Here is a 10,187-nt window from a genome sequence, read left to right as displayed (position 1 = left end):
GTTTTTCTGGACTCCTCTTCACTTTGACGCAGTTATTTCAGAATCTCTCTCCAAGCACAGGCTAGTGCTAATAAAAACATTGTCATTAGCACAAAGCAAGTAATCGGGAAGGTATATCAGATTCTTTTTAATTCTGTAATTTGCTCTTCTTTATTGGTGATAGTTCCGATTCACTCTCCAAGCACAGGCTAGTGCTATTGCAATCATTCTCATAAGCACAAAGCAGGTACCCGGGAAGTTTTCAGAATCTTTTCTTCTTGTCTTTCTGGACTCCTCTTCTCTTTAACGCAGTTATTTCAGAATCTCTCTCCAAGCACAGGCTAGTGCTAATGGTTTCATTATCTTCAGCACAAAACAAGTACTCGGGAAGATCTCAGATTTTAATCGACTCATTTCTTCTTTCTGTCGAAACCTATAATGAAAGATCTTTTCGAGTGTAATGACTTTAAAGGCTAGGTGTCAACGTTTGATTTATGTCAAATGTGCATCTTTTGCAATGAGTTGACAAGTTGGTAGAAGCTCAGAGACGAGGATACTATCGAAGCATAATTGGTGTCATGATTGATGAGTACGTTGTTTGGATCCCAAGCTAAATAATTGTCAGCAGAATAGGATTGCCAATTCCCACAAATGATAATGTGAAAATATTTTGACTTTGAAATTAAAGTGAATTCAAATGACGTACCTTTTGCCGCCAATGCGAATACCATCTATTGGCGAGGATTTTCCTCACTCAGCTTCTCTCCAAGCACATGCTAGTGCTAATAATCATTTCGTAATCAGCACATAACAAGTACCTGGAAAGACGCTGGTTGTAACGTTAAGAAACATTTGCTTTCCTTGACTTTTGAAACTTTTTTCAATCCAGCTTTGTGTTGATTTATTTCCGGAACCTCTCCAAGCACAGGCTAGTGCTAATGTACTCAAATTCATTAGCCTTAGCAAGTACTCGGATAGGTCTTGGATTCTTCTATACTATCGATTCATATTGGTTTTTCTCCAAATTTTCAGCTACAACTCTTCTCTTTTACAATAAATGATGCTATTTCCGATCGACTCTCCAAGCACAGGCTAGTGCTAATAAAAACATTGTCATTAGCACAAAGCAAGTACTCGGGAAGGTATTTCAGATTCTTTTTGATTCTGTAATTTGCTCTTCTTTATTGGTGATAGTTCCGATTCACTCTCCAAGCACAGGCTAGTGCTAATGCAATCATTCTCATAAGCACAAAGCAGGTACCCGGGAAGTTTTCAGAATCTTTTCTTCTTGTTTTTCTGGACTCCTCTTCTCTTTAACGCAGTTATTTCAGAATCTCTCTCCAAGCACAGGCTAGTGCTAATAAAAACATTGTCATTAGCACAAAGCAAGTAATCGGGAAGGTATATCAGATTCTTTTTAATTCTGTAATTTGCTCTTCTTTATTGGTGATAGTTCCGATTCACTCTCCAAGCACAGGCTAGTGCTAATGCAATCATTCTCATAAGCACAAAGCAGGTACCCGGGAAGTTTTCAGAATCTTTTCTTCTTGTCTTTCTGGACTCCTCTTCTCTTTAACGCAGTTATTTCAGAATCTCTCTCCAAGCACAGGCTAGTGCTAATGGTTTCATTATCTTTAGCACAAAACAAGTACTCGGGAAGATCTCAGATTTTAATCGACTCATTTCTTCTTTCTGTCGAAACCTATAATGAAAGATCTTTTCGAGTGTAATGACTTTAAAGGCTAGGTGTCAAAGTTTGATTTATGTCAAAGGTGCATCTTTTGCAATGAGTTGACAAGTTGGTAGAAACTCAGAGACGAGGATACTATCGAAGCATAATTGGTGTCATGATTGATGAGTACGTTGTTTGGATCCCAAGCTAAATAATTGTCAGCAGAATAGGATTGCCAATTCCCACAAATGATAATGTGAAAATATTTTGACTTTGAAATTAAAGTGAATTCAAATGACGTACCTTTTGCCGCCAATACGAATACCATCTTTTGGCGAGGATTTTCCTCAGCTTCTGTCCAAGCACATGCTAGTGCTAATAATCATTTCGTAATCAGCACATAACAAGTACCTGGAAAGACGCTGGTTGTAACGTTAAGAAACATTTGCTTTCCTTGACTTTTGAAACTTTTTTCAATCCAGCTTTGTGTTGATTTATTTCCGGAACCTCTCCAAGCACAGGCTAGTGCTAATGTACTCAAATTCATTAGCCTTAGCAAGTACTCGGATAGGTCTTGGATTCTTCTATACTATCGATTCATATTGGGTTTTCTCCAAATTTTCAGCTACAACTCTTCTCTGTTACAATAAATGATGCTATTTCCGATCGACTCTCCAAGCACAGGCTAGTGCTAATAAAAACATTGTCATTAGCACAAAGCAAGTAATCGGGAAGGTATATCAGATTCTTTTTAATTCTGTAATTTGCTCTTCTTTATTGGTGATAGTTCCGATTCACTCTCCAAGCACAGGCTAGTGCTAATGCAATCATTCTCATAAGCACAAAGCAGGTACCCGGGAAGTTTTCAGAATCTTTTCTTCTTGTCTTTCTGGACTCCTCTTCACTTTAACGCAGTTATTTCAGAATCTCTCTCCAAGCACAGGCTAGTGCTAATGGTTTCATTATCTTTAGCACAAAACAAGTACTTGGGAAGATCTCAGATTTTAATCGACTCATTTCTTCTTTCTGTCGAAACCTATAATGAAAGATCTTTTCGAGTGTAATGACTTTAAAGGCTAGGCGACAAAGATTGATTTATGTCAAATGTGCACCTTTTGCAATGAGTTGACAAGTTGGTAGAAGCTCAGAGACGAGGATACTATCGAAGCATAATTGGTGTCATGATTGATGAGTACGTTGTTTGGATCCCAAGCTAAATAATTGTCAGCAGAATAGATTGCCAATTCCCACAAATGATAATGTGAAAATATTTTGACTTTGAAATTAAAGTGAATTCAAATGACGTACCTTTTGCCGCCGAAGCGAATACCATCTTTTGGCGAGGATTTTCCTCAGCTTCTCTCCAAGCACATGCTAGTGCTAATAATCATTTCGTAATCAGCACATAACAAGTACCTGGAAAGACGCTGGTTGTAACGTTAAGAAACATTTGCTTTCCTTGACTTTTGAAACTTTTTTCAATCCAGCTTTGTGTTGATTTATTTCCGGAACCTCTCCAAGCACAGGCTAGTGCTAATGTACTCAAATTCATTAGCCTTAGCAAGTACTCGGATAGGTCTTGGATTCTTCTATACTATCGATTCATATTGGTTTTTCTCCAAATTTTCAGCTACAACTCTTCTCTGTTACAATAAATGATGCTATTTCCGATCGACTCTCCAAGCACAGGCTAGTGCTAATAAAAACATTGTCATTAGCACAAAGCAAGTACTCGGGTAGGTATATCAGATTCGTCTTAATTCTGTAATTTGCTCTTCTTTATTGGTGATAGTTCCGATTCACTCTCCAAGCACAGGCTAGTGCTAATGCAATCATTCTCATAAGCACAAAGCAGGTACCCGGGAAGTTTTCAGAATCTTTTCTTCTTGTCTTTCTGGACTCCTCTTCTCTTTAACGCAGTTATTTCAGAATCTCTCTCCAAGCACAGGCTAGTGCTAATGGTTTCATTATCTTTAGCACAAAACAAGTACTCGGGAAGATCTCAGATTTTAATCGACTCATTTCTTCTTTCTGTCGAAACCTATAATGAAAGATCTTTTCGAGTGTAATGACTTTCAAGGCTATGTGTCAAAGTTTGATTTATGTCAAAGGTGCATCTTTTGCAATGAGTTGACAAGTTGGTAGAAGCTCAGAGACGAGGATACTATCGAAGCATAATTGGTGTCATGATTGATGAGTACGTTGTTTGGATCCCAAGCTAAATAATTGTCAGCAGAATAGGATTGCCAATTCCCACAAATGATAATGTGAAAATATTTTGACTTTGAAATTAAAGTGAATTCAAATGACGTACCTTTTGCCGCCAATGCGAATACCATCTATTGGCGAGGATTTTCCTCACTCAGCTTCTCTCCAAGCACATGCTAGTGCTAATAATCATTTCGTAATCAGCACATAACAAGTACCTGGAAAGACGCTGGTTGTAACGTTAAGAAACATTTGCTTTCCTTGACTTTTGAAACTTTTTTCAATCCAGCTTTGTGTTGATTTATTTCCGGAACCTCTCCAAGCACAGGCTAGTGCTAATGTACTCAAATTCATTAGCCTTAGCAAGTACTCGGATAGGTCTTGGATTCTTCTATACTATCGATTCATATTGGTTTTTCTCCAAATTTTCAGCTACAACTCTTCTCTTTTACAATAAATGATGCTATTTCCGATCGACTCTCCAAGCACAGGCTAGTGCTAATAAAAACATTGTCATTAGCACAAAGCAAGTACTCGGGAAGGTATTTCAGATTCTTTTTGATTCTGTAATTTGCTCTTCTTTATTGGTGATAGTTCCGATTCACTCTCCAAGCACAGGCTAGTGCTAATGCAATCATTCTCATAAGCACAAAGCAGGTACCCGGGAAGTTTTCAGAATCTTTTCTTCTTGTTTTTCTGGACTCCTCTTCTCTTTAACGCAGTTATTTCAGAATCTCTCTCCAAGCACAGGCTAGTGCTAATAAAAACATTGTCATTAGCACAAAGCAAGTACTCGGGAAGGTATTTCAGATTCTTCTTAATTCTGTAATTTGCTCTTCTTTATTGGTGATAGTTCCGATTCACTCTCCAAGCACAGGCTAGTGCTAATGCAATCATTCTCATAAGCACAAAGCAGGTACCCGGGAAGTTTTCAGAATCTTTTCTTCTTGTCTTTCTGGACTCCTCTTCTCTTTAACGCAGTTATTTCAGAATCTCTTTCCAAGCACAGGCTAGTGCTAATGGTTTCATTATCTTTAGCACAAAACAAGTACTCGGGAAGATCTCAGATTTTAATCGACTCATTTCTTCTTTCTGTCGAAACCTATAATGAAAGATCTTTTCGAGTGTAATGACTTTAAAGGCTAGGTGTCAAAGTTTGATTTATGTCAAAGATGCATCTTTTGCAATGAGTTGACAAGTTGGTAGAAGCTCAGAGACGAGGATACTATCGAAGCATAATTGGTGTCATGATTGATGAGTACGTTGTTTGGATCCCAAGCTAAATAATTGTCAGCAGAATAGGATTGCCAATTCCCACAAATGATAATGTGAAAATATTTTGACTTTGAAATTAAAGTGAATTCAAATGAAGTACCTTTTGCCGCCGAAGCGAATTCCATCTTTTGGCGAGGATTTTCCTCACTCAGCTTCTCTCCAAGCACATGCTAGTGCTAATAATCATTTCGTAATCAGCACATAACAAGTACCTGGAAAGACGCTGGTTGTAACGTTAAGAAACATTTGCTTTCCTTGACTATTGAAACTTTTTTCAATCCAGCTTTGTGTTGATTTATTTCCGGAACCTCTCCAAGCACAGGCTAGTGCTAATGTACTCAAATTCATTAGCCTTAGCAAGTACTCGGATAGGTCTTGGATTCTTCTATACTATCGATTCATATTGGGTTTTCTCCAAATTTTCAGCTACAACTCTTCTCTGTTACAACAAATGATGCTATTTCCGATCGACTCTCCAAGCACAGGCTAGTGCTAATAAAAACATTGTCATTAGCACAAAGCAAGTAATCGGGAAGGTATATCAGATTCTTTTTAATTCTGTAATTTGCTCTTCTTTATTGGTGATAGTTCCGATTCACTCTCCAAGCACAGGCTAGTGCTAATGCAATCATTCTCATAAGCACAAAGCAGGTACCCGGGAAGTTTTCAGAATCTTTTCTTCTTGTCTTTCTGGACTCCTCTTCTCTTTAACGCAGTTATTTCAGAATCTCTCTCCAAGCACAGGCTAATGCTAATGGTTTCATTATCTTTAGCACAAAACAAGTACTCGGGAAGATCTCAGATTTTAATCGACTCATTTCTTCTTTCTGTCGAAACCTATAATGAAAGATCTTTTCGAGTGTAATGACTTTAAAGGCTAGGTGTCAACGTTTGATTTATGTCAAATGTGCATCTTTTGCAATGAGTTGACAAGTTGGTAGAAGCTCAGAGACGAGGATACTATCGAAGCATAATTGGTGTCATGATTGATGAGTACGTTGTTTGGATCCCAAGCTAAATAATTGTCAGCAGAATAGGATTGCCAATTCCCACAAATGATAATGTGAAAATATTTTGACTTTGAAATTAAAGTGAATTCAAATGACGTACCTTTTGCCGCCAATGCGAATACCATCTATTGGCGAGGATTTTCCTCACTCAGCTTCTCTCCAAGCACATGCTAGTGCTAATAATCATTTCGTAATCAGCACATAACAAGTACCTGGAAAGACGCTGGTTGTAACGTTAAGAAACATTTGCTTTCCTTGACTTTTGAAACTTTTTTCAATCCAGCTTTGTGTTGATTTATTTCCGGAACCTCTCCAAGCACAGGCTAGTGCTAATGTACTCAAATTCATTAGCCTTAGCAAGTACTCGGATAGGTCTTGGATTCTTCTATACTATCGATTCATATTGGTTTTTCTCCAAATTTTCAGCTACAACTCTTCTCTTTTACAATAAATGATGCTATTTCCGATCGACTCTCCAAGCACAGGCTAGTGCTAATAAAAACATTGTCATTAGCACAAAGCAAGTACTCGGGAAGGTATTTCAGATTCTTTTTGATTCTGTAATTTGCTCTTCTTTATTGGTGATAGTTCCGATTCACTCTCCAAGCACAGGCTAGTGCTAATGCAATCATTCTCATAAGCACAAAGCAGGTACCCGGGAAGTTTTCAGAATCTTTTCTTCTTGTTTTTCTGGACTCCTCTTCTCTTTAACGCAGTTATTTCAGAATCTCTCTCCAAGCACAGGCTAGTGCTAATAAAAACATTGTCATTAGCACAAAGCAAGTACTCGGGAAGGTATTTCAGATTCTTTTTAATTCTGTAATTTGCTCTTCTTTATTGGTGATAGTTCCGATTCACTCTCCAAGCACAGGCTAGTGTTAATGCAATCATTCTCATAAGCACAAAGCAGGTACCCGGGAAGTTTTCAGAATCTTTTCTTCTTGTCTTTCTGGACTCCTCTTCTCTTTAACGCAGTTATTTCAGAATCTCTTTCCAAGCACAGGCTAGTGCTAATGGTTTCATTATCTTTAGCACAAAACAAGTACTTGGGAAGATCTCAGATTTTAATCGACTCATTTCTTCTTTCTGTCGAAACCTATAATGAAAGATCTTTTCGAGTGTAATGACTTTAAAGGCTAGGTGTCAAAGTTTGATTTATGTCAAAGATGCATCTTTTGCAATGAGTTGACAAGTTGGTAGAAGCTCAGAGACGAGGATACTATCGAAGCATAATTGGTGTCATGATTGATGAGTACGTTGTTTGGATCCCAAGCTAAATAATTGTCAGCAGAATAGGATTGCCAATTCCCACAAATGATAATGTGAAAATATTTTAACTTTGAAATTAAAGTGAATTCAAATGAAGTACCTTTTGCCGCCGAAGCGAATTCCATCTTTTGGCGAGGATTTTCCTCACTCAGCTTCTCTCCAAGCACATGCTAGTGCTAATAATCATTTCGTAATCAGCACATAACAAGTACCTGGAAAGACGCTGGTTGTAACGTTAAGAAACATTTGCTTTCCTTGACTTTTGAAACTTTTTTCAATCCAGCTTTGTGTTGATTTATTTCCGGAACCTCTCCAATTACAGGCTAGTGCTAATGTACTCAAATTCATTAGCCTTAGCAAGTACTCGGATAGGTCTTGGATTCTTCTATACTATCGATTCATATTGGTTTTTCTCCAAATTTTCAGCTACAACTCTTCTCTGTTACAACAAATGATGCTATTTCCGATCGACTCTCCAAGCACAGGCTAGTGCTAATAAAATCATTGTCATTAGCACAAAGCAAGTACTCGGGAAGGTATTTCAGATTCTTTTTGATTCTGTAATTTGCTCTTCTTTATTGGTGATAGTTCCGATTCACTCTCCAAGCACAGGCTAGTGCTAATGCAATCATTCTCATAAGCACAAAGCAGGTACCCGGGAAGTTTTCAGAATCTTTTCTTCTTGTTTTTCTGGACTCCTCTTCACTTTAACGCAGTTATTTCAGAATCTCTCTCCAAGCACAGGCTAGTGCTAATAAAAACATTGTCATTAGCACAAAGCAAGTACTCGGGAAGGTATTTCAGATTGTTTTTAATTCTGTAATTAACTCTTCTTTATTGGTGATAGTTCCGATTCACTCTCCAAGCACAAGCTAGTGCTAATGCAATCATTCTCATAAGCACAAAGCAGGTACCCGGGAAGTTTTCAGAATCTTTTCTTCTTGTCTTTCTGGACTCCTCTTCTCTTTAACGCAGTTATTTCAGAATCTCTCTCCAAGCACAGGCTAGTGCTAATGGTTTCATTATCTTTAGCACAAAACAAGTACTTGGGAAGATCTCAGATTTTAATCGACTCATTTCTTCTTTCTGTCGAAACCTATAATGAAAGATCTTTTCGAGTGTAATGACTTTAAAGGCTAGGTGTCAAAGTTTGATTTATGTCAAAGGTGCATCTTTTGCAATGAGTTGACAAGTTGGTAGAAGCTCAGAGACGAGGATACTATCGAAGCATAATTGGTGTCATGATTGATGAGTACGTTGTTTGGATCCCAAGCTAAATAATTGTCAGCAGAATAGGATTGCCAATTCCCACAAATGATAATGTGAAAATATTTTAACTTTGAAATTAAAGTGAATTCAAATGAAGTACCTTTTGCCGCCGAAGCGAATTCCATCTTTTGGCGAGGATTTTCCTCACTCAGCTTCTCTCCAAGCACATGCTAGTGCTAATAATCATTTCGTAATCAGCACATAACAAGTACCTGGAAAGACGCTGGTTGTAACGTTAAGAAACATTTGCTTTCCTTGACTTTTGAAACTTTTTTCAATCCAGCTTTGTGTTGATTTATTTCCGGAACCTCTCCAAGCACAGGCTAGTGCTAATGTACTCAAATTCATTAGCCTTAGCAAGTACTCGGATAGGTCTTGAATTCTTCTATACTATCGATTCATATTGGTTTTTCTCCAAATTTTCAGCTACAACTCTTCTCTTTTACAATAAATGATGCTATTTCCGATCGACTCTCCAAGCACAGGCTAGTGCTAATAAAAACATTGTCATTAGCACAAAGCAAGTACTCGGGAAGGTATTTCAGATTCTTTTTGATTCTGTAATTTGCTCTTCTTTATTGGTGATAGTTCCGATTCACTCTCCAAGCACAGGCTAGTGCTAATGCAATCATTCTCATAAGCACAAAGCAGGTACCCGGGAAGTTTTCAGAATCTTTTCTTCTTGTTTTTCTGGACTCCTCTTCTCTTTAACGCAGTTATTTCAGAATCTCTCTCCAAGCACAGGCTAGTGCTAATAAAAACATTGTCATTAGCACAAAGCAAGTACTCGGGAAGGTATTTCAGATTCTTCTTAATTCTGTAATTTGCTCTTCTTTATTGGTGATAGTTCCGATTCACTCTCAAAGCACAGGCTAGTGCTAATGCAATCATTCTCATAAGCACAAAGCAGGTACCCGGGAAGTTTTCAGAATCTTTTCTTCTTGTCTTTCTGGACTCCTCTTCTCTTTAACGCAGTTATTTCAGAATCTCTTTCCAAGCACAGGCTAGTGCTAATGGTTTCATTATCTTTAGCACAAAACAAGTACTTGGGAAGATCTCAGATTTTAATCGACTCATTTCTTCTTTCTGTCGAAACCTATAATGAAAGATCTTTTCGAGTGTAATGACTTTAAAGGCTAGGTGTCAAAGTTTGATTTATGTCAAAGATGCATCTTTTGCAATGAGTTGACAAGTTGGTAGAAGCTCAGAGACGAGGATACTATCGAAGCATAATTGGTGTCATGATTGATGAGTACGTTGTTTGGATCCCAAGCTAAATAATTGTCAGCAGAATAGGATTGCCAATTCCCACAAATGATAATGTGAAAATATTTTAACTTTGAAATTAAAGTGAATTCAAATGAAGTACCTTTTGCCGCCGAAGCGAATTCCATCTTTTGGCGAGGATTTTCCTCACTCAGCTTCTCTCCAAGCACATGCTAGTGCTAATAATCATTTCGTAATCAGCACATAACAAGTACCTGGAAAGACGCTGGTTGTAACGT

The sequence above is a fragment of the Perna viridis genome, chromosome 7 (assembly GCF_037379345.1).
Source record: "Perna viridis isolate PV_CMFRI_1.1 ecotype Kerala chromosome 7, ASM3737934v1, whole genome shotgun sequence".
NCBI lineage: Eukaryota > Metazoa > Mollusca > Bivalvia > Mytilida > Mytilidae > Perna > Perna viridis.
This window is presented reverse-complemented; position numbering follows the sequence as displayed.